The following is a 26867-nucleotide window of genomic DNA, read 5'->3' on the forward strand; positions in this document are numbered from 1 at the left end:
AGGAAGATTTATATTGCTATATGGTTTTCTCTCTTTAGACTTTAAGTAACATTTTCTCCTTAATTACATACAGATCCTTGCGAGTTGAATTTAAGGAACTAGGAAGTATAGTAGAACTTCTCTTCTCATTCCCAAATCTTTGGATGGTAAAAATACATTGTATTTAACATTGAAATTATTTACAGTTTTGTCATTTGAAATTACACATGGTAATGTGAAAAGATCTGCCACATTTTGCTCCTTATGTTAGGAAGGGGGCTATATTAACCTAAATTGGCAAGTGAGTGGGGATTCTAAATTATCAGTATGTACAAAGTGAATTTTTAGGTAATGAGCAAATTTCTGAACTAGAGTCTAAATTTTTCGAATAAATTTTGTCATCTTAAAAAGCAATGGCAAGTTATTTAAAAATTTCTGACTTTTACTTAAGTTCTTTACATAGATTGTTATTTAACCTAGTAATTCAATCCTTAAACCATGTAAGGGAAAGTAATTAGTCATCTCATTTTACAGAGAAGGATACATGGCTTGCATAGGATAAATGACCCATAGTCACACATCTGGGAAATGATGGAATTAATATTTAAACCTGGACAATCTTACTCATAACCACTGTTTTTTCTTTTCAAAATGTATAAAGAGTATGTAACATGTTACCTCCCATCTCTCTCTCTTGTCTTTTCTCTTGTTTTAATAATAATAATAAAATCTGGAAGAAATAGAAGTGTTGAATTAATTATCGTTGGATTAAAGCACTAGCTCTACATATACTAGCTGTATGACCATGGTCAAGGTACCTGCTTTATTTGAACTCACTTTAAAAAAATTCTTGTAAGAAACTAAAAGGGAATTAATAACTCATAATTTTATTGAAAAGATTACAAAGATATGACTTTTAAAGTATTAGAACCATTGCTTAGAAGATACTGGGAGTTTAAAATTAGGCAACTACTGTTGCCTCCACATTTCTATCTGAAAAGCTAAATGCTTTATTTTTTTAAATGTCCTTGATTCTACTAAACATTTAAGGAAAAAATAGACCAATTCTCTAAAATCTCTTCCAGAAATCAGAAGCCAAGGGAATACTTTCTTACTCGTTCTGTGAGGCCAGCAGTATTATAATACCAAAACAAAGACATTATAAGAAAGGACATCTACAGACTAATATCTCTTATGACTATAGCTACAAAAATCCTCGAGAAAATATTGGCAAATTGAATAAAAAATGTATTAAAAAATTATACACCATGACCAAGTGGGATTTATTACATGTCTGTAAGCCTGGTTCAGCATTTAAAAAAATAATATAATTTATTACTGTTAACAGGCTAATATGAAAAATCATATTAATAAATGCAGGAACAGCATTTGGCAAAATTTAATACCTGTATATGATAAAAACTCAGGAAACTAAGAATAAAGGAAAATTCCTCAACCTGATGAAGAACATCTACAAAAAACCTACAGCTAACACCATACTTAATAGTGAAAAAGCTGGTGCATTCCTGTAAAGGTCAGGAACAAAGGCAATGATTTCCCCTCTGACTACTCCTATTCAACATCATCCTGGAAATTCTGGCTAATGCAGTAGGACAAGAAGAGGAAATAAAAGATATGCAGATTGGAAAGGAATAAATAAAATTTTGTTTACAGATAGCATGATAATCTGTATAGAAAATCCCAAAGAATCAACAAAAAACCTTCTGGAACTAATAAGTGATTTTAGAGAGGTTGCAGGATATGAGGTTAATGTACTAAAGTCTGTTGCTTTCTTATATAGTGGCAGTAAATGATTGAAATTTAAGTACAGTGCCATTTATATTAACACAAAAATATGAAATAGATATAACTCTAACAGTTGGAATTTGAAATCAAAAAGTGAACACCGTTTACAGTTAGTACCTAAAATTTAAAATCCTTAGAATAAATATAACATTATATAAAAGATCTAAATGAGGAAAATGACAATTCTGATGAAAGAAAAATCACAGATCTAAGAAAACATATGTCATGTTCGTGGATATGAAGACTCAATATAGTTTAGATGCCATTTCTTCCCAATTTGACTTATAGATTTAGTGTAATCCCAATCTAAATCCTGGGAAGTTATTTTGTGGATACTGGCAAAGTGATTCTAAGATAATGTGGAGAGGTAAAAGACCCACAATAGTCAACACAGTTTGAAGGAGAAAGAGCAAAGTCAGAGGACTAACACTACTGGACTTCAAGACTTATTATAAAACTACAGTAATCAAGACATTGTGGTATCGGTAAAAGAATAAACAGAAAGATCAATGAAACAAAATAGAATGTCCAGAAATAGACCTACATAAATATAGTCAACTGATCTTTGACCAAGGAGCTAAGGTAGTTAGGGGAAAAGGGTAGTCTTTTCAATATATGATGCCAGAACAACAGGACATCTTCACGCAAAAAGAGAATCTAGACACAGATCTTACATCTTACAAAAAAATACCTCAAAGTGGACCATAGACCTGAATCTTAAAACTGTAAAACTCCTAAAAGATGACATAGAAAACCTGGATTATCATCAGTTTACTGATGACTTTTTTAGACACAATGCCAAAAGCACAATCTATGAAACAAAAAAATTGATATTGGACCTTGTTAAAATGAAAAACTAATGCTCTGTAAAGACACTATTAAAAGATTGGGGAAAAAAAAAGGCTGGAAGAAAATCTTTGACAAAACATATGATAAGGAACTGGTACCCAAAACTCAACAATAAGAAAACAACCTAATTAAAAAACGAGCAAAGTATCTGAACAGACACCTCACCAAAGAAGATATACAGATGACAAATAAGCATATGAGAAGATGCTTAACATCATATGTCATCAGGAAATTGCAAATTAAAACAATAATGAGGTAGATACCATTATATACCTATTAGAATGGAGAAAATGCAAAACACTGACAACAAATGCTGGGGTGAGTAAATGGAACAATAGGAACTGTCATTCATTACTAGTGAGAATGCTACATGGTATAGCCATTTCGATGGGCACCAACAGTTTTTTACAAAATTAAATATACTTTTACCATATGATCCAGCAATTGCACTCTTTGGTATTTACCCCAAAGAGTTGAAAACTTACAGTCACACAAAACCTGCACGTGGATGTTTATAATAACTTTATTCATGATTACCAAAACCTGGAAGCAACCGAGATGTTCTTCATAGGTGAAAGGATAAATTGTGATACCTCTATACAATGAAGGAGTATTCTCCAGTAAAAAGAAATAAGCTATCAAAACCACGAGAAGACATGTAGAAACCTTAACTGCATAACATCTTAATTAAAAAAAATCTTCACTATGCAAGCAATAGAACAAACTATGAGTACATCCAACAATGTAAATGAATCTTACAAATATATTGTTGAATGTAAGAAAGCAAGGCTAAAGATTTTATGCAGTATGATGAAATTATACTATGTTGTTTAAGGATGGGTGCTTAGATGGTAAAACATAAAGCTAGGAAATAATTATTAAAAATCAGGATAATTTTATCTCTATCGAGAAGGGAGGAAACACTTGACAGGTTTCTGGGTTACTGGAAGAGTTCCATTTCCCATTTTGGTGGTTGGTTGTATAGATGTTCATTTTATAACTTTAAATTGTATATATAGGTTTTCTTGAAATATATTTTATTGAAGTAAAATTTACGTAGCACACAATCGTACAATTCAGTGGTGTTTATGTATTAATAATGTGCAATCAACAGTTCTCTCTAGTTTCAAAGTTTTTTCATCACCCCATAAAAACACCCTATCTCCTTTAGGTGATCACTTTTCATTCCTCCCTTTCCCTCAGTCTCCTTGTAACCTTGAACCTGATTTTGTCTCTGGATTTACTCATTCAGAATATATCATATAAAAGGAATCATACAGTATGTGACCTTTTCTGTCTGACTTTTTAGCATAATGTTTTTGACATTTATCCAAATTGTCGCATATATCAGCACTTTGTTCCTTTTTATACCTGAATAACGTTCTGTTCTATGTTTATACCACAATTTGTTCATCCATTTATCCATTGAGGAATATCAGGGTTTCTGCCTTCCGGGAATTATGAATAATTCTGTTATAAATATTCTGTACACTTAGTTTTATGCACTGTAATATATGTAAGATATATGTCATAATGAAAAGAAGGAAAAAGATCTCATTGGGACCATATATATTATCTATTGTGCTAAATATTGAGAGATACAAAGATGAATTAAGCACAGTCCTTACTCCCAAGAAATTTAAACGTAATTCAGTACGTGGAATTTTATTGTGGTATTACAAAAGCAGTAAACTTAGCAGTGCACATTTAATTTATTTATTTTATTTTTATTTTATTAACACCTACAGCACTTGGTATTCCTAGGTGGTCTCCCATCCGAGTACTAACCAGGCCTGACCCTGCTTAGCTTCCAAGATCAGACAAGATTGGGCACGTTCATGATGCCATGACCGTAGACTCGCAGTGCACATTTTAAAGAGCCTCAACATAGAGTTGAGGCTGCCCGTGGAGTAATTTAAGGTAATACAGATTGAGTCAATACTGTTATAAAATAAGAAATTTCACACAGTTGATTGGTTAAGATATTAAGCTCACCTGGATTCTGTGGTCAGCTAGACACTTGTGATTACAAGTGAATTACAAGTGAAAATCTCTGGTGATTGATCTCTTCTAAGGTTGTGATTCTCTTCTACCAACTCCTAGAAAAAGATGATGGTATGGAAAACGGTAGACATCTAGTTTTTTGTTTTCAAGCATCCTGTAGAAGAGACTTAGGAAGTCATATACCCATTGATAAAGGTAATAAGTTCTGTAGTTTTAATTTTAAGTTGAGAATATATTCTTCATTGAGAATCACTGTGACACCTCATATTGGCTCTTTGTATTATGCCGTTCAAAAATTTTTAAGGCTGTTTTATGTTAAAGTTATTCTATTTTTGTGAATTCCTAAACCGCCTTCCAAGTTTCACATGATTTTTCTAGTTCAGCCGGGATCGTTATTGTGGACGATGGAGTTTTTAAGAAACTTTTCTTACTTTTGCCTTATTTTGGAGAATTACCTTCTGCTTGCTAGTCACTCTAATCTTAGGCTTTTTCACCTATTGAGTGGTCTTTTTTTGTGCCAGGCACTTCTTTGACATTTTGTGGCTCTCTTTTTTTCCTTCATCTCAGTCTGTTTGCTGGCTTATCTCAGCTTGCTTTCTTACCATTCATTAGTTCCCACTTGAAGTATGGCATTTCTCCCAGAACACTCAAATCTCCATGGGGTGGATCTTTCCCTGAGTACAGCTTCTTAGCACATTATTTTTCCATTTGTGGCTTTCCAGAATAGCTCCTTGCTGCCCTCTTCTGGCTGTGACATTAGGGTGTCATTGAGCATCTTAGTTTTTAATCCTTAGAATTTAGCAATGTCTTAGACCAGTGGTTCTCAAGCCTTGCTGCACATTAGAATCACTTTGGGAAGTTTTAAAAAACTACCAATGACTGGGCTCCATTTGGAGATTCTAATATAACTGGACTGGAGATGGGATTTGGGGGCGTTTGGGGCATTTAAAAAAAAATTATTAGGTGATTAAAATCTCTAGCCAGTGATTAGAATCTAACCACTGGGATAGATGACCCTTCGAACCCTGTAGGGCTTGAACTACTTAGATATAGTCCTTATGTTCTTAGATCTCATAATGGAGTTTTAATAAATAACATTAAAATAAGGAAAGTAGAACTATTTCTACCCTCTTCAGGCAAGGTGTAGTTTAGATAAGGATATGATATGAATAAGTGATAAAATATAAAGTCTTTATAATATCTACTAATTCCAGAAGAGATTTTTGGGTATGCTCTGTGTTACCATTTGCTTATTTGCTTTTAGATTCATTTCTCATTTTTCACCTTCTTTCTAGCTCAGTGGCTGAGCCCATAGGCTTCTGCCTAAATTTGGCTGTTGGGAGATACTCATACTAATGAGTATTGGGGAAGCACTCATACTAATATTATTTCTTAATTAGATTAGAAACATGATGGGAAATATATCTTTATCATGTACTTCTTGAAAAAAATTTGTTGTTAAATACCACTTATAATTGTTATCTTTTTAACAATACTTTTTGTTCATTAATTATTTTGTTACTAATAATATTGGTGCTGCTTTTGTTTTTACACTTTAACCTATGGTACAAATCTCTCTTACTAAACTTAAATTTGGGTTTTTTTTTTTTTAAATAATAGAATTTATTTCATCCTTTAGGGTTTTGGATTAGAACTCTATAGTATATAGGGAGTTATTTGAACAGGACCTCTACTTTTCTTTTGAAAGGAATATGATAGTAAATTTTATTGCCTTTTTTGTTAGAGCATGTTAACTGAGAATTTATCTAATCGATTCTCTTGATTTTTAAAAAACTATTAGGGACCTTGGAAATGTAATACTAAAGCAGCTAACACTTGAGACATTTGCTAGGTTTATCAGTATAATTATAGTTCTTTATTTAATCCTTGACTGAGTTTTAGGATCTTTAGTTTTTTAAGTGACATATTAATCAGTCCACTAATATATGACTATTTCATTTTATTTCTTTTGCTCTGGGATTTATTTATTCAGATATAGGCTTTGCATAATATCCAAAGCATATATAAGTATTTGGTAGTTCTTGAAGTCCTGGATGTTTGTATGGTTTTCATTTAGGTTGTCTTTGGATTACCTATTTCTCCAAGTCTTTAAAACATAAGTGGTTCCTCTAATCTCCTCTAGTTTTGTGGACTGTTTAAATATCTTTAGTTCACTTAAAAAAACAAAACAATTTTATGTTGCTAGTTTTTAAAATTTAAGATGTTAAATCATATTTGGAAGTTTAATTTCAACCCTTTTAAAAATAAATGTTGTAAACTAATTCTCTCTTGTTTTCACAGAGACATGAATATGAAATCAGTACCATTCAACTGAGTAGTATAGAATACTGAGTTTTTTGCTGAAGGAGTAGCATATTTTCATCAAATTCTTCTTTGTACCAATTCAATATAAGTAATGTTGTTCCAAATATATGATTTCTTGACGTATTTGTATCCTTTAGGTAGGAACATCTATTTCTCAGTTCTTTTTGGAAAAACTACTTATTTTTTCTCCTTTTCCTCCTTATTTACCCCATGACCTCATCATTCCACTCCCTTTCACGATTATTGACTTCTCTCCTCCAATGTTTCATTCCAAAAGCAAGGCAAACACTTTCTAATTACTACCAGTACCTACATATCCTACCCCGGTTCCCTAATCCACTCGATAGGAAGTTTCTAATGTGAGAAAAGGAAAAGGACAAAAGAGACTCTTGGTATCTGAGCAACTGAAAAAAAATTTCCTGACATTGAAACTCTAAAACATTTTCCCTTAGGAAAAAAAATTAGTACGATGTCATTGTCATTTCAATTCTCAGGTAAGATGTGTTTTTATAGAATGGCCTAGGAATCTGATCTACCATTTATACTTTATTTCTTTGGTAAAATGTGTTTTAAGATTTAAACCACAAATTTATAGATGAGATTTTAAAATATGTTTTCTTTAAAGATTAATTTGCTTGTTTTTAGGTTTTTATTAAAAATTCTGTGGTTGGGGGTGAAGAGAGATAGGCCATGTATTCTCATACCATGTCTTGTGTGCTTTTTGGGATTTGGTTTAATTTGGGATTTTTAATTCTTTGATCTTTTCTATGTAGTCGTCTTGAACTAAGATTATGAGACTTAAGATTTTTTTCACTTCTGGAAATGATACATATTTCTCTACCTCCTCTTTCTTCATTTCTCTTCCTTCTTTTTCTTTTCTGCATTCACATACCTTAGTTTGATTTCTTTTCATTCCATAGGTGCCCCGGTACTGTCCATTTTTATTTAGTGTTAATTTCCACTTATACCACTTCTAGGATATTTTTTCTTTTGTCTGACAAAATCCTTTACAGGTATACCTTGGAGATATTACATGGTCAGTTCCAGACCACCACAAAAAAGCAAGTTGTAATCTTTTTGAGGGTGGAGGGTCTTGTCTTCAATTTATAAAAAGTGCAACACGTGTGAGGCACAATAAAGTGAGGCGCAATACAACGAGGTATGTCTGTATTTTTTTCTTAAATGTAGGTCTTTATCGTGCTTTCTATTTATTGGGCTACTGGAATTTGTAGACTGGCATCTTAATACTTTTGGAAAATACATAGCCATTATCTCTTCAAATATTAGCTCTGCCTCATGTTATCTTTTTATTCCTCTGAACTCTTAAAATTACATTAGAATATCTCATTATTTTCTCTATTTCATTCGTAATTTCCATTATTGTCTCTCTTCTTCTTTCTGTATAGTTCTTTTTGTTCAGTGTCTCTCTTCAGATGTAGCAAACTTGCTGTTCCGTTCATCCATTGAATTCTTAACTCTAGTTATTCTGTTTTATCATTATAGAATTTTTGATTGGTCCTTTTTCACATCTGCTTAGTTGCTTTTTAGAATTTTCTAGTTTTCTGCCAAGTTTTTCTAGTCTTAAAAAAAAGAACTCCTTGAACATAAGATAGTTGGTTTACAATCAATGACAGACAATTCCAGTATCTGGAGTCCTGGTAGGCAGGTTTTAGTGCTTTTTTTCACCCCCTGTTGTCGGTTCGTGTTAGGTAGTCTTGTCTCCTTTGATTGTATGTTGGGCTTTATATTTAAAAAATTATTTATAGAGGTAACTTGAAGCCTTGGACATTATTACTTTCTTCCATGGAGGCTTTTCCTGTGCTTCCCCAGGTTCAGCACGTGGAGGTACTAGCAATCACAATCACATTCAGTCTTGAGACTTGAGATTTTCTAGGCCACATAGGTGACTTAAAGCCAGACTGCTATAGTCTATACAAGGGCTATTTTATTTCTGATTCACTTGATTACTCTTAGGTACAGTCCTTTGGAGTCTCAGCCCAAAGCACTGACCCCTTTTCTAAAGTCCTCTTTCACATGATTTAAGTTTTTCTGAGGTTAGGTTTAGGGGCATTACATTTTAATATTTATACCAACAATCGACCAGTATCCTAAAAAGGAACTCTGGCACCTCAGCTTGCTCCTATCCAAAGGGTAGAGCTCTGATAATTGATCTTGGAAGTAACTGTGCCATGGACCTTATTCTCTTACTACTTTTAATCTCATGACTTTGATTGGTTCTGATACTTGTCCTGGAGTCGTGTTTTGCTTTGTTTTGTTTTGTCTTGCTAGTGTTTCCCTTACTTAATCTGTTTACTAGTTGCTGACAGGAACTGCTGAAAATTTGTGTAAATTTTCTCTCTCTCCCACAATCAGCACTATTTAAAGCCATGGTTCTCGACTTTGTTTCCACCTAGAATTACCTGAAGAATTAAAAAAACTATGCCTAGACCTCATTCTCAGATATACTGATTTAATTGGACCAGGATAAGGATGGCTATTAAACTAGAACTTTGGGGTTGGGACCTGGGCATTGATATGCTTTAAAAGCTTTCCAGATGATTATTTATATTTATCCAAGATTAATAACCAGTGATTTAAAGATTATTATCATCTTTGTTGGCCACATCAAAGTTCTATGAAAATCATCTGTATATTATCTTCCTTTATTTTGACTGAACATTTGGATTGATGTTGCAAGCCAAGATTAAAAACAAAACACAAGCTCTCTGAGAGTACTGAAGATATAAGATATAGCCCAGTCCAATCAAAATAGAAACCTAATTTTTTGCAATGTTAGCTGCATAGCATATTGATGAAGAGCATTGGTCCTGGAACTACATTGGTTCAAATCTTGGTTCCTTCCCTCTCTAGCCATTTATTTAAGGTAAGATATTTGTCACTCATTCTCTTAAATGGGGAAAATAAAATTATCTCCTTTATAGAGTAATGAATTAAATTAATTAATATATATAAAGCACTTAAGAACAGTGCCAGGAATTTAATAATCATTTGAAAATTGTTAACCATGATGATTTTGGTGGTTGTGGTAGTGATAGTCATTGATAACTAATTTACATAGTCTTCTATTATTAGACATTTGTATTATTTCTAGTTTTTCAATATTGTAAGTAATGCTATGATAAACAACCATTTACATAAATTTTTATATATCTCTCTAATTCCTAGAAGTAGTTCATTAATTTTATTTGAAAAATTGGGTTAGGAGTGTTAAAAGGAGCCTCTTTGAACCAACTCCTATGAGGATTATTTTATTAGTTTGGTATGGTTATTTTTAATCCAGGTTTGAGCTTTATATGGGGAAAACTATTTGGTCCTTAGAAAAATGCCATAGCAGTGTCTTTATGTAATGTAAAAGTTTCCCCTTACTTTATCTACCAATTAAAAAAATATCACTAACCTGTATTGAGGACCATGTGCCAAACACAGTTCCAAGCCTTTTGTGTGTATTATTACATTAATATTTTCAACAAACCTATGAAGTGTTTATAGATGAGGAGACTGAGACCTAGCGAAGCTAAATAATTTACTCTAGATACCAGGTCAGCCAGGACCTGAAGACAGTTTGATTTCACATTTTGTGCTCTAAAATCCTAAGTATAGAGGGGTACTTCTCTTATCTGACAATTTTACTTTGCTCTACCTTACAAAAGTTCTCTCTTAAAAACCTGTTTCTAAACAAAGTTACATTAATTGTTCAGGATTAAAATTGTCTTTCAGGTTTAAAATTTTATTTCTTAATTCTATAACCAGTTACAAGTATCTATCTACTTAGTTTCTTCTGAAACCTCAATTAGGATTTCTTTTTAAGATAAATTTTCCTCTGTGCCTTTTTTTTCTGACATAAATGTTTAATTTGTTTAATGGAGACCATTTCTTTAATTCTAACTTGCTGAAGTAGCTTTACAAACAATTGTGCATGTGCATAGAGATGTATGGGTTGAGGGGAGCTTGCAGCTGCAAGTGATTCTGTCTCAGCTAATTTCACATAATTCTTCTCAATTTAAAGGTTGGAATGATTTAATGATTTTCTTTTCTAAAGGCTAGACTTTTATAATTATGTTGTATTTTAAAACATTTATTATAAACAAATAGATACTTGTATAGGTATTACCAAAATTTAGAATTATGATCCTATGAAGTAGAAGAGCTAATTTTATAAATTTATAAACATAATTTGATGAATTGTTTTTTGTTTAGTTGGCTTTTGAATTTTAGCTGTAACAATTATTTTAAACTAGTTTACTGAGAAGACAATTATATATAATCTTTTAATCAAAAGTATTTAAAGAGACAACTTTAATGTTTCATAAAAATGATTAAATCTTGTTTAGGTTATTTATTCATTCTACTCTACAAATGCACATTTTAGAATTAATAATGTAGTAATGCAAATAAACATGATTAAGATAATTTTCTATATAAGCAATCTAACAGTACTGAGAAGAACCTGAAAGAAATATAGGTCAGTTATGAATCAAAAACTGAATGAATAAATCTGCTTAATGAAATAAAAATTAAAATATTTTAAGCCTAATTTTAGCTTTTTATTCAGTTCGCTAGTGATGGGTGATTGTCCACGTTTAAAGTTATTTTGGTTCACATATAGCTTTTGCCTATTACTTATGTGAGGGGAAAAAGCATAAGAAAATTATACAAGTAAATTAAGGAATGCTGCAAATAAATATACAAATCTAGAGGCCTTAACATGTGCATAAATACACCTTTCTTTGATGTGATAGAATAATTTACAAGTCAAATATTTTAATGTTCGTATACCTAATAGGTGCCAATTAGCATCATTTACAAATGTCTCTTTTATGGAAAAGTCTCCTGATAGCTTCTACTGATCCTAGATCAGTTGATTGATGGAGGGGTAGATTCTTGAAATAAACTGGGCCAGTTGCTTACCCAGGAATTTCTTACCCAGAAATTACTTTAAATAATTTTATTCAGTTAGCAGATTTTTATTGAGGGTGTATTTATTATATGATAGACATTGTTTTCATTACTAGAGATACATTGGTAGAAAAGACAAATAAAATTCTGTGAACTACCCCACTCTTCCAATCTTTTCAATAAAACTGACGGCCTCCCACTATTATTTTTAATTTCTTCAATTTATTTTAAACCAAAAGAGCTTACCTAATACAATTAATACATAAATTGGACCTGGAATGGGATTTTATGATGGACTGAGCTTAGGTCATATGTCTACCCCTAGACTTGGCAGATAGCATGGCCATGAAGATATGCAAATTGAATACAAATGGTAGCTTCTGTACAATCCCAGTCTTAGAGTAAGGAAGTGATAATTTCCTATGTAAGCCTGGGCCATTTTGTTCTCTATAGACAAAACAATATTCCTACAATGTGTATCTATATTTACATTGTGTTTGGTTAGGACTTTAAGATTTTATTCCATGGTATCTCATGTTTTTATTAAGAACTTGTAGGAATTTTGTGCAAGGAGAGGATCTAGTACTTATATTTAATAGTCTGTCTGCAGCAGAATTCTTCATTTTTAAAAGACTAAAAAAGCAAAAGTATTCTGGTCCTAGAAAATATGAAAACTTACTTTTCGGAATAACTGGTTTTGTGTTTTGAACTAGCTCTTTTAAGATTTTGACCTTCAACTTTTTGTATTTGTCATAACTAACCTATTAATCATAAATAGCTTGAAGGCAGTCACCATGTCATCACATTCTATACTAACATATAGAGATGATGTTTAATAAATGTTGACATGATTTGAATTTAATAAAAATTGACCATATGTAGTTTCATCATAAGTTTGGATATTACTGCAATATTACAGAGTATGTTTGAATGCAGAAAAATATTCAAGGTCTCATTTTTTTAACCTTTTTTTATTTTGAACTAATTTGAGACTTACAAGAGTCAAAAAAAATAGTGTAGAATTTTCATCTCTCTCAGCAGCTTCATCTATTGTTGACATCTTGCATAACCATTGGACAGTTATCAAAACAAAGAAATTAACATTGGTACAATACTACTAGCTAAACTACAGGTCTTATTTGAATTTCACCTGTTTTTTGCACTAATGCCCTCTTCTAATCTCTAATCAATATCCAAATCCAGGATCCCACATTGGATTAGTTGTTATTTCGTATTTATTCCCCTGCAATCTTTAATAGTTCTTCAGACTTTCTTTATTTTTCAATTTGGATTTGTCCAGTGTTTCTCACGATTAGACTGAAGTTATGCATATTTGACAATACTGCAGAAATGATGTGTGTCTTTAATCATGGCGTTCATGAAGAGTCAATAGGTCTTATTTACTGATGTTGATCTTGAACATTTGGTTAAGGTAGTTTCTGCTGGATTTCTGCACTGTAAAGCTATTGTCTTTCCCTTTGGGAGATATTTTGAGACTGTGCAAATAACATCCTAGGACTTTTTTTTTTTTTTTAATCTTTCCTTGTTCCTTTTCACTAATGACCAAAGACTTACTGATTTATCATTCAAAATGGATCTTTCTTTGTTTTTAGTCCCATCCAGCTTGGTCAGTTTCCATAAATTGAATTCATTGTTCAGAGGCCAGGTATGTAAAATGTCAGGAATATAAAAATATTTAAGACCCAAATCTTATAGTATCACCTAACAGTAGGCTTTGACATTGGATAGACCGTATTTCACATCTTCAATTCACATCGTGGAGTTGCGTGAAATTCTGCAAGTTGCTTAACATCACTGATCCTCACATTATCTCACAGAATTATTATAAGGAATAAATATGAAATTCTAGAAAAGGCAAACTAATCTTCAATGATATTGCATCATTGGTTATATGGGGCCAAGGATTGAAAAAATTGACTTCAAAGAGGGCTGAAGGAGCTTTTTGAGATGAATGAAATATCCTATATCTTAATTATTTTCCAAAACTCATCATATTGCACATTTAAAGTTAGCATATTTTATTGTATATGAATTATACCTCAATGAGATTAACTTAAAAACCAAATTTCTTATCTTGAACCAGGTTTTCTATGTAATGATGCAAAATATGATTACTTGAAATCCTTAAAAGTCTTTGGGTTTTGGAAATTATGTAGCTCTCCCTTAGTTCAGAGGAGCCTTGTGACACCTTAGTATTTGCAAAACAATGAGTTCAGATCTGTAGTCTTCACATTTTAGCATGTCTTAGGTGTAAGACTTTTAATTTACTCTTTTTTTCTTCAGTGAATCTTCTTGGGCTTCCTTAGAATCCAAAGTCTTTGGTCTTGGAACCTTTTAAATTGATTATAGTGTGTGTAGGGGGTGATTATCTGGAGGATCAAATTACCAGAAATCAACTTCTTAGGACTCTTTGAGTACAGAATTTTATTGTTCCCTTTGCAACTCTGGAACTGGCTGGATTCTGATGAGCTCTTGGAAGTTTTCATTTGGTAATATTTAATTTTTAAGATTGATTTCTGTTTGCATACCCACATGTGTGTGTGTATTTAATTTTTATATTTATCATTTCCAAGAATACTTAAAGGACTTTGGTACTGTGAGGGAGGAAGAAACTTTCCTCTTACTCTTCTAGGTTCTTTTGTCTGGTCTAATAATTAAATCTACTTAAGACATTAACAAGATAAAACAACCAGATATAACTACGTATGCACACATAGAAACTTCATATATGTGAGAGATTCAAAGACAGAAAGGGAAAATTAGGTATATGACATTCTGAGCTAAGGATGATGTAAGGTGCCTTGGGGCTTCAAAGGCAAGAAAGGTCATTGCAGGAAGATATGAAGAGCAGATGTTCAGTAATTAGTAGTTTGCCATGCCATATAGATATGTCAAAAAAAGTTATTTCTGGTGGTAACTCTTATTATGGGCAAGGGCCCTAATTTGAATTCTTCGAGGGCATTGTAAAGTTTCTCATGAGCCTGCAGAGTCTCAGTTGCTTTAAGCTCAAAATAAAGAGACTCACATCTTGGAGTGACTTGTTATGAACCTGTACAGTTGAGAAATAATTTTTATATGTGTATTTTAAAATCTTATTACTTTCCATGTAATTTAAAAGTTGTAGTCTATGGAAAGGGGATCAGTGTTTTATAATTTTGACTTTTCTTATTTTGATGCTAGGTAAAGGTAGAAGTATTGTAGGTTTTGTAGTGCTCAAAATGCTAATTGGCAGCGTATAAAAGGCAGCTTAATTTTGTTTTTGTGTTTTTGTTTTTTTTTTCTGATTGAAGTAAACTTAGTTGGTAGTACTCTCCCTAGATAGATCAAAGGCTGAAAGGATAAACACAAACAGTGACATATAGTTTTTTAGGCTGTAATATATTTAAATAGAAATTCTAAGTTTGTAGGTAAGCTACTAGATGATAGACTGCTGAAAGGCAAGGGTAGAGCTCATGTTGTAGTTGGTGTTTAATAAAATTTTGTTGATGCTGTCAAAATGACCTTGAGCTGTAGTAGATAAATTACAAATATGTGTTCTATTTAAATCTGAAGTAAGAAATCAGGATTAGATTTTTGCCTCAGATTTAGGTTCATTCTAAGGTACTATATATTTTATACCTTCTGTCAAATATCATGTTACTCATTTAAATGTAACTTGTGGCAATCAGTAAATCTGTCTATCATCTATCATCTATTTGTCTATCTATATTTAAAATCATTGATAGAGAAATCTTATAAATCTTGTTCTCAGTTATATTACTCTGGGGACCTAAGGCAGGGTACAAGGGCTAATAACTAAAAATACAGTCTTTTACTAGCTGTTTCTAAAGGCTATACATTTTGATCAAATCCTTTGGAAGATTTAAATAGCTCTCATGAGATCTAGCTTTACAAACCTACATTTAAAATGTCATGGCAAATGTATCTTTGATTTTTTTTTTTTAATCCTAATTCTCTAGAATAAAACCAAAGTATACTTTTATTACTAAACACATGATAAAGATTAGACTCAGATGCTGCAATTTAGATATCTATAGATGAAACAGTTTGGAATGATTTTAAGCTTCTGTTTCTGTTGAGTATCAGATATTGTTACACATTCTAAGCTGGAAACCTTCATGGTGATAGATTTTGATTGAGGAATTGTCAGTCATTGTAGCAGCTGCTTTAGACTGCATTTATATTTAAATAAGAGAAAGTGATCTGTTTAGAATTTTAAAATTTGTTGCCATGGCAAAGTAACTTGCTATCTCATCTTTTATCTTTGCCATTGAAGTGATCTATCCGGCTGCATATTCCCATGAGTGGGAAGGATGTACTGTGCTGTTGCAAAGCTTTCATTAGGACAATGCTGAATGCTTTGTAATGGGATATAAGTTAAGAGAGACTGAAGCTTTCTGAAACTATTGGCTTTGGTTGGGTATAATTAGAATTGATTCTTCTCAATTAAAAACAGGCAAGATAAAGCTAGAACAGTTTGTAAAGAAGAAAAATAGCCTAATTTAACATCGCTTTTAACTAATTCAATGAATAACATATCTAAATTATGTATTATGAAAGGCTTTTATTTGAAAGTATTATTTAAAGGGCATGAGATGATGTGTAAATTGATTTTTTCTTTATAAAATTGTATATCGTGTTTTTTTAAAAGAGCATTGCCTTCTATGCTGCATGGTCCCTCATTTTTCAGCTTGTTCTCTTGAAAACCATGACATCATAATCTGGTTAGTATAAATGATTTTTGAAAACTAACTATTTTTTTTTACATTAACATTTCTTATAGGAATAATAGTAATTCAACTCTTGCCAGACTAATAATCATCTGTGTGATGGATATTAACCCCAAACTAAAACGCAGTCTTGTCTTTACTTGTTTTATCAGACAGAATTACTGGGGAGAATCTTCTCACTCCATTGTGTGTACCTCTGAAAGTAACATTCTTTTATTTGGGAGGCCTTTGTTTGGCATACGACTATTTGTTAAGTATCATTACTCGCAATTTGTGTGATTTTGACACTTAATATATACATTGAGCTATGTACAGTATCTGAGTGTATTGTAATGCCAACAGACATGTCTTCGATTAATTTGAGGTATTTTGTATCATACTGGCTTGACAGCTTTAAGACATACTACATATTTATAGTGCGCCTTGAGATAATGAAGCTATTGTGGTGACATTTACCAAGACAGAATTATGATTCCTTGGTCATCTGAGCATGTGAAAGACCATCTAATAAAATATCAAAAGTCTTGTATTTAAATGAGGATACTCATTCACTACTTAAATAGCCTTTCAAACAGGAAAGGCCTTTCATCTCAAGCCCAAGAGAAAGCAAGACAGCGTCATGGTTTTATCAAGTCTTGTCTCTCTGTTCTGTTGGCTCTTTAGTAATGCTTTTAAGGTTAATTGCTTGAGGGAATGAATATATTAACTGAAGGTAACAGTTATTTTCTGTTTTTGAGGTATGCAGAAATGTAGAGGTGTACACCAGCAATTAAAATGTAACCGAAGAAAAGTTCAGAGCATTGATTTGTGTGTTATTAAAACACATATAAAAGCTAATAAAAATCTTAGAGAAATCTAAACATTTTAAAGTTTTTAGGGAATTTTAAGAATTTATTAACTATTATATACCATGCATGTTCTAGGCAATAAATGACATTGAGCAGTGTCAAAGGTGGAGCAAATTAAAATGTATCTTCATTAGACAAGTTTTACTTTAAAAGGTGGGAAATACCTAATATTAAAAGGCTATTTTTATTCTGTTTTTTAGGTCTGGAATATCAATTTTGAAATCCTTGAGAAATGTTCATTTCCTTGCATCCTTATCCATATATGGCCAAGAGTCAGACTCACTGTATTTAAAAAGACTAACATCTAAAGTATCAAATGATATTGTAGTTGAATGTTTAATAAACCTTGGGTTGTATAATTTGGCATCTTGCAGAAAATTTGTGAACACTGAGAATATCTATTTTGTCATAATTATGTTCCAAATTGAATAATTATACATGTATAATAATAGATGAAATTATTTTTAATTGAGAATATAATATATTGTTAGTGGTAAAGTAGATATTGAACTGTATCTTAATTCCTTTTAACAGTGCTTTACCTAACAGGTGAAATCTTTTATTTGGAAAATACTTATTCCTAGGGGTTTTTTTTTTTTCCCACTAGGGATCATTATCCTTATTTTATTTCATATTTTATTTTTTATTGTGATAAAATATGCATTACATAAAAATGTACTTTTTTTAACCATTTTAACCAAGTATATGGTTCAGTGGCATTGAGTACATTCATATCGTGTACAACCAGCACCACTATCCATTGCCAGAACTTTTTCATCATCCCAAACCAAAACTCCATACCCATTAAACAAAAACTCCCCATTTCCCTGCCCCTCACTCTGGTCCTTGGTAACCACTGTTTGGTTTTTGTCTCTATGAATTTGACTATTCCACGTGTGTCATTTAAGTGGAATCATACAATATTTGTCTTTTTTTGCTTGGCTTATATCACTTAACATAGTCATCAACGTTCATACTTGTTGTAATATGTGTCAATTTCATTGCTTTTGCATTGAAAGGTGAATAATATTCCATTGTATGTATATACCACATTTTGTTTATTCATTCATCTATTAGGGGACATGAGTTGCTCCCACCTTTTGGCTATTGTGAATAATGTTGCTATGAACATGAGTGTATAAATATCTGTTTGAATCCCTGCTTTTACTTCTTTTGAATATGTACCCAGAAGTGGAATGGCCGGATCTTATGGTAATTCTATGTTTAACTTTTGAGGAATCACCAAACCATTTTCAACAGTGGCTGCACCATTTTACATTCCCACCAGCAACACACAAGGATTATAATTTCTCTATATCCTTGCTTCTTTTGCTAACACTTGTTTTTTGTTGTTGTTCTATGTGTGTGTATCTGATAACAGTCATCTTAATGGACTTGAAGTGTATACTTATTTGTTTTTACTTCTGCTTGAGATTTTTTTTCTCTTCACTGGATTTATTGTTTTCCTTAGAAAATCTTGTTCAGTAGAAAAGGCAAATTGCTACATAAACTATGGCCTGAAAACCCGAATATATTTGTGCTTTAAAGGAGAATTATCTCTAGTAATAGGAGAATGGCTAAATAAGTTCATTCGCTTATTCATTTGTTCAGAAAAATATATTGAACACATACTGACTCCATGCTGGGCACTGTACTAAGCAGTGAATGTGCAGTGATGAATAAGAAAATCATGGCCCCTGTCCTGAGGTAACCTGCAGTCTAATGGGAGAGACTACCAAAAAACTAATGAACACAAAAATAAGATGTAATAACTCTTGTGGAATTTATCTACAAAATATTGTGGCTTCAAAGACGTGTATACAGTATTCGGGGAAAATGGTAATATTAAATATACATATTATAAAATTTTGTATATATAACAGCTATAACTTCATTTTTTAAAATGCTTATGAAAAGAGACTGTTAGATAATGTCAACAAAGAGATAACAGTAGTTCTAGATGATGAACTGCTTCATTTTTTCCCCTCAATTTCCTAAAATTTCTACAGTAGGCATGTATTATTACTTTAGAAATTGTGAATAATTACACAGGCAATAAAGGGGAAGAATTTAGGGATGCTGTTTAATTCTACTTATGTTGCCAAACCTGACCCAGAATGCTAGGTATCAGTGAACATTTTGTCTACCTTGAATTTATGCCAAGTAAATTCAAGTTTATTGTGATCAAAGAGGAATGTTAATTTTATCTCTAAGAAAGTCGTTTAGCTTCAGTCACTTATCATCCAGCACTATCAGATTATCTTAAATAAGAAGCACCATTTTAAAAGGAGTTAGTTTTTATTAATGGAAACTTGTCATTTTTATCAGGAAAAGAAGTTGTGGAAAATACATTATAATCAGTTCTATCTGGCTAAATAAAGTGCTTTAGTAATATATAATACCATAAAATATTACTGGGTTTTGAATTACCTTGTTATTATGAATTGATGTCACATACTGATTTTAAGAATACCTCTCAGCACAAGTATAGAATATTGCTAAATACAGGTATCCCTCACCTTTCAAAAGTTCACAGTATGCAATTTTGCTTAGCACCTGTTTTTGCAAATTGAAATGAATCTGGAGAGGATTTTTGTTTATATGAAAAAGACACAAAGCGAAATAGCATATAGTATTTGTCTTGCAGTGAAGCATTATAGAGGCAGAGCACATCCCTAGCAATGAGAGTGGCCCAGCCAGACTCCTTCCCCAGGAACTACACGCAGCATCTCAGCATAAAGATGCAATAGCTTTAAACTGTATCTGTGAGCACCTGTGCTTTATCTCAATTTATTTTGTGCTTCTTTTAGCAAGATGTGCCCTGAGGTATCAGAAAAACCTAAGAGAGCTCATAAGGGCGTTACGCTTAGCATAAAGCTGGATGTACTTAAGTGTATTTAGTAGGTTATTTTGGGAGTTTGAGAATGCTCAGAATTTTTTCCATATAAATTAATTGTAAATACTTCTTTGCTTTACACCATTTTGGCTTATGAAATATTTCATAGGAAGGTTCTACTTTCAGATAGTGGGGGAAACCCGTAATAGAATAATGCTTTATTTAGGAAGGGGTTCTGGAGAGGGAACAGTATTGCTGTGGCAGAAGAGCAGAGATAGAAGCCATGGCAGCAATTGAAACTTTCCAATGCCTTTGAAGAAAGAAAGAAAGAGGGTCAGCTGGTAAACTTGACCCTCACCTCTTCACTCCCTTTCATCCTGGACTCTGGCATTCTGACTGTTGAAGGAAGGCCATCACTACTAGAGAACCCTTCAGTGGCTCTTTCCGCTTAAGTACAGAAAATGCCCCTTCTAAAGAAGAGTAATTGTTCATTAGGTACCTGATATTTACCAAGCATTGCATGAGACATTTAGCATGCAGTGTCTCTAACCCTATAAAAGAGATATTATAGATGAAAATTGGGGTCTAGCAATGTTATTCAGTTCTTCCAAAGTCATAAGTTAATATTATATGTTTGAGGTTTTAAAACAGAGTTACTAAGAATCTTAAGATAAAATTCCAATGAGGTCTAGCAATGGATATATTCATAGAATTCTGATGTCTAATTCAAAATTACTAGCTACATATTGACCTAACCTGTCTAGTTTACATGATATCTAGCTTTGAAATCATTTTGTCACCTCAAATATAGGAGAAAGCTTTTCTCAAAAGTCATTGTCCCTCATTGTCATCCCATTAAAGTTAGAAGAATTGGAGGTAAATTGATTAATTAGGGCTTGAAAAGAAAGGAAAATGAGAGATTTAAGATATACTCATCTTAATCCTATTTTCTTACGGATTGTTATAGCTTCATTTGAGTTAAATGTGTAAAAGAAATGTTATGCTGCTTCTTACAGATAATACTCTTAATTGGATACGATAAATTATTTATTAAGCATCCTATTAGCATTTTCAGAAAATTAAAAGATATAGAAAACTCTCTCAGTTCCCTAAATGTTGATATCCATTCATTATGTTACTCTTTAATTACTAGTATCTACTAATTAGCAGTTAAATATTATAGTTTTATATAGGTTTTATATTATATGTATAAATTACATATATTTTATATGGAGATGACTATTGAGATGGTTATTGAAAGATAGGGACAGAGACTCCCATCTTGCCTTTGTCCATTAATTAATATTGTAAATTGGCATTCTGTTCTATAAATCAGGTTCTTGTATTTGTTTAATGCAAATTAATTCCTCAGAGTTGTTTATAAATCTGTGTAACATCAGTTCTTGGTTAATTTTAAGCCAGTTTTGTTTTTGCTACAATGCTTTTCAGATGAAAGTATGGGAATTTGTTAATTTAAACCTATTCTACAGTGTTGCTTCTGGCATTTTAGTCAAATAGTTTCTAAAATTATATGTATTTCTCACAGAATAATTCTAGTTACAATCTTGGTACATATTAACAATTGTTTTTTTGAATGTTTGAGGTTAAATTTCCTCAAACAAAAATCCTGTAATGTTTGCTTGACAAAATATCTGCCACTCTCAGTCTTATTAGCTTAGGGTGATTTTATATGTAAGAAGAACATAATTTCAAGGGCGAAAGCTTCTAAACCTTTTACAATATTTTACTTCTTGTTTCCCTTCTACCTTAATTCATACTATTAGAAATTTTTTTTTAACATTCATCACCACACATAGTGTGACAATTTTTTTTCTTGTGATAACTTTAAGATTTAGTCTCTTAGCAACTTTCAAATAGTACGATATTGTTCACTATAGTCAACATGCTGTACATTAAGTTCCCAGGACTTACTCATTTTATAAATGGAAATTTGTGGTATTACACTACCTTCACCCATTCCCCGCACCGCCCCCCACACACACCAAGCAGTTTTGAACTACACCAACCATACAAAGGAAACCTACAATTTCTGTTCACCAAGAAGGTAGGAATTAACACCTGTTTTTTTTTTTTAAAGTATTTATTTATTTATTTAAAAAGTAACACAAATTAGTCTCCTTTTATAAAGCTATCTTAAATTTATGGGCTTTGCCTGGCATATTAAGGTATTCATTATCTGTTTGTAATGCATTAATGAACTTGGCTTTATTTCTTTAAAAATTAAAGCCTCCTCCTAGATTTTTCAGAACAGCCCAATTTATACAATCAAGGCTTATTTTCTCTGATGTATTTGCCAAATACTGTTTTACTTCTAAATTTATTGAAAATGATTTACTTAATATGTGATTTAAGTTTTATATCGTTTAGTGGATTTTTAAAAGAACTTTTAATGTAAATGTGTATACATGTAAATTCACAAAACAAGCCTTTCCTGGCCCATCTTTGTTACAGTTACCTTAGCTGCATACTTTGTCAACTTCAGGGCTGAATTAGTTCCACTAGGTTGGTGCTTTTTTGCTAAGGATTGTTGCATCCTAAATATTCAAACACCCAGCCTGTCTTCAGATTTTCTTGCCTGTGGTAGATGTAATAATGGCCACCCAAGGATATCTATGTCCTAACCTCTGGAATTTCTGAATATATTTCTTTACATGGCAAAGAGAATTAAGGTAGCAAATGAAATTAAGATTATCAGCTGACTTTAAAATAGGGCAGTTATCTTGGATTATCCAGGTAGGCCCATTGTGAATACAAGGATCTTTAAATGTAGAAGAGGGAGACAGGCGTGACAGTGTTAGAATGATGCCATGTGAGAAATTGACCATTGCTGGCTTTGAAGATGGAAGAGGGGCATGAGCCAAGGAATGAGGGCAACTTCAAGAAGCTGGAAAAGGCAAGAACATTAATTCTCCCCTAGAGACTCCAGGAAGAAATGCAGCCCTGCTGACAGCTTGAGTTTTGCCCAAGGAGACCTATTTTGGACTTCTCATCTTCAGAACTGTAAAGAGAATAAATTTGTATTGCTAAGCCACTAGATTTATGGTAATTTGTTGTGGTATCCATAGAAAAATAATACACCACCCAACTCCCATGACCTTTGTTTTTTGTTACTTACACTAGGCGTAGATACATACTCCCTATTCTGCCTGGGACTGCGTTTTCCTGGCTGACTACAAAGCTGTAGTTCATAGAGACTCCTCCATTATTAGGGTTGTATTGGCCAGGGTGCTTAGTCACAGACAAAAGAATCTATTGTAGCTAGTTTTAACACAGGGATTTTAAAGAGGTTTTATAGCATAGGGAATTGTTGGGAGGGCTAAAGGAATAGGCCTAGCTTACAGGGCTCTCAAAACCACACTGCAGAACTAGAAAGACTTAAGGAGCTGCTCCCTCTGCTTTGATCTTAAAGCCACAGAATCAAGAGGCTGCTACCACAGATACTGACTCCAGATCATTTTGCCTCTGCCATGACCTAAATCTTATTATGATCCACATTGCCATAAACTATCTGACTCTGACATTACCTTTCTCACCTTATCTCCGATTACTTTGTCCCCATTCACTTTGGTCCAGAAAGGTTGTAGACCTTATCGGGCATGTTTCTGCTGCAGGGCATTTATTTACATTTGCTGTGCTTTCCACCTGGAACCCTTTCCTCTGATACCTGGATGATTTACTTCCTCATCTTTAAGTCTTCTATTAAATAACAACACTACTGCAGTAAAAGACCTTCCCTATCTATCTTGTTTCAAATTGCAATCCTGACTCATCTGAATACATCCAGTCCTCTTAGCTTTATTTTTCTCCTTAGTATTTATCATCTTTTACTGTACTATGTTATTTACTCATTTGGATTTTTAAAAAATCATCTGTCTTATTCCATATGATATATCTCTAGTGCCTTATAACAGTGTCTGAACATTACGTGAAACTCACTGGTGGTAGATTAAGGAGGCAGGAGGAAGCAAAGCAAGAAAATCTCTTAGATTGGATAAGGAGTAAAATAGAGAGACACATACTTCTTTTACCTTGGTAGGTATAGGATAGTTAACATTTACAGCACATAGAGATATTATGTGAGCAACAAGACGACAATGAGTAGGTCTGTGGTCTCAAGCTCTGGTTGTTCCCTGAGGGGTCCAGAAAAGAGATTACTCTGACATTCTAAAGATGTGTTATCTTAGATGCAAAAAGACAATAGACAGGCTCATTTAAGGTAAAAATCAACCTTTGTCAAGGTAGTTACAGTCCTAGGACTTGACTATCTGCCATGACTCACTTTTAGTTAGGAATTTTTTATGTTCAGACCATCCTATATAGTTATTTTCGGTCTCTGAGCTTGTAGGCTCCGTGCAGGCTTCCCTGAGTTTGTCAGCTTTAGTGTTTGGCCCCTTTTTCGTCCACAGTGCTAAAGGAATTACTTTCAGTTTTACTACTGTATTTACTGCCATGTGCATGTGGCCATTCACACACATCTACACCTTTTAATTTAACAGAGTATGGAGTTACTTCTCAATCTTTGGATATAGCTTTTTACTAATGTTGTATAAATTCTAGTATTCATTCATGGTAGAATAGGAATCTTTACTGATGTGATTTGTCTAAAAATATAGGAAAGCAGTTGAACATAAATTTCAAAAGTTACTTTTATTTTTGATTTTGTGGAAGGACCATTATTACTTGATACAGATATTTTTGAAAAATTGTTTACTTGGAGGAAAAAAACAATATTCAATATTAACACTCTTTTCATAGTAGACATATGAAGTGAATTCATTGTTTATTCAAAGACTGATTATCCAAATTATAAATTAAAAAAAATAGAACTTCTGTTTTTTATTCCTATTACCTGTCTTTATGTGCTTGTCAGTATTTCAGAGGTTAGGAGTAAATGGTAGTAAAACTTAAATTAGTCTTATAACTTATCAGCAACTGAAGAAAGTTTGTGATTGCTATATTAGAAGATAACGGTTGGAGTTAGAGGGTTTGTCTATCTGTGTATTTCAATTTTTCAATTATACCGTTATGGATAATTGAGTAGTTTGCAAGAAATCCTTACTTATGCTCTCTCCTTAGTTTCCATATTCAAATTCTCTCAACTCTTTGCTCTTTATGTATTCTCTCTAGTAGAAGGAACATTCTGATTTATCCTGTTTGTTTGGCTAAATGTTGCTTGCCCTGTAAGTGATGTTGATCTATAAAAACCGGGAGAATTAATGGAAGTGAACAGGTTTATTCCAGATCTCTGTAACCTGGACACATGGACCACATAATAAGTATTCAATATCAGGAGCAATTTATTTCTCATAAAGTCAGAAAAGGAAAGACCACCAACTTTTCTTCCTCTTGTTCCCGTCAGTGTTTTAAAAGCTAGATAATATTAACCTCAAGATTATTTCCTTTGTAGATGCGGCTTATGATGGGTAGATATATTGTTAAGAATGCTTGGGTCATGATTTGACTACATTGAGGCTCCTGTGAGGGATTATGTTGGATCTCAGGCTTTATCTGTAAAATAAATATTCAAAATTAATAGACCTACTTCATATTTCTTGCAGTCCATACACTAACCTTGCTCTTCTTACTTTAATTTCCCAGACAGATATTCTCAAACAGAATTCTGAGGAATTTCACAGAATAGGTTTTTTTTTAAGAGCAGATGTTGTTTATACTTAATACGTAAGCCTGCCTGTTGGCACCTGTATATATTTTTTGCTCTTTTCTTTTGAGACCTTACACATCATTCTTTTTCCTTGTAATATGTTCATGCTACTCAGAATACTCTTCTAAGTCTTAAAATTGTCTCAAGAATATATGCATATAGGTGTTGCATAGTACAGGTAATTCATTTGCTGAATATGTAAGAGAAGTCACATGATCATTTAGCCAGGCACATACCCGCTTCCTTCAAATTTATAGCATTACTCTGCCTTTTGCTAACTCCTACAATCTCTCTTTTTGCTTTTTGAGTCTGTGGCCACTGAGTTGCCCTCCCTCTACCCCATGCCCCATAACAATCCAGATTTCTAGGATAAGAGATACATTCCCACATCCAGTGCTAATCCAAATAAGGATTGCTAGTCTCTCACTTCAGCTTCATCTGCAGTGGGGATGGAGGTCTGAGTGAAGATCAAAGGCTTTCCTTCTGAAGTCACATATAAATATAAAGTAATATTAAAAAATCTAAATCTTCTGATTACTGTGATTAGAAGCAAAGATGATGAAGGGTGGTGGCAGGGTTGGTAGGAGACATCATTGTGTCTGATCAGGAGTTCTTCCTGCCTCACCTATTCCTGTGAGAAGAGGAAATTGCAGGTCAATTCTAAAACGAGCATTTCAGAAGGCCAGAATGCAAGTGCCAACATAACACATCTCAATGAATATTTAGAATCTGCTTTCCTCTCTATATGGTGTTTCCTTAATAGGATTTTTTTTTTTTTTGCCTTAACCTCAAGGATGTTTTTTTCTTCACTTAAGAGGTTCTGCCTCCTATAAATTATTAGCATTCAAACAAGTCTCCTTTTAAAAAAA

At 32.7% G+C, this 26867-nt stretch overlaps 1 protein-coding gene and 1 pseudogene across 4 annotated transcripts in view; one reads left to right on the plus strand and one right to left on the minus strand.

Annotated features, from left to right (window-relative positions):
* Positions 1–26867, plus strand: part of HS2ST1 (heparan sulfate 2-O-sulfotransferase 1) — a 163322-nt gene that overhangs the window by 39805 nt on the left and 96650 nt on the right. The gene's annotated exons all lie outside the window — the stretch shown is intronic.
* Positions 4374–4492, minus strand: LOC112486003 (annotated as a pseudogene).

Source organism: Pteropus alecto, unplaced genomic scaffold (assembly GCF_000325575.1).
Source record: "Pteropus alecto unplaced genomic scaffold, ASM32557v1 scaffold25, whole genome shotgun sequence".
Lineage (NCBI taxonomy): Eukaryota > Metazoa > Chordata > Mammalia > Chiroptera > Pteropodidae > Pteropus > Pteropus alecto.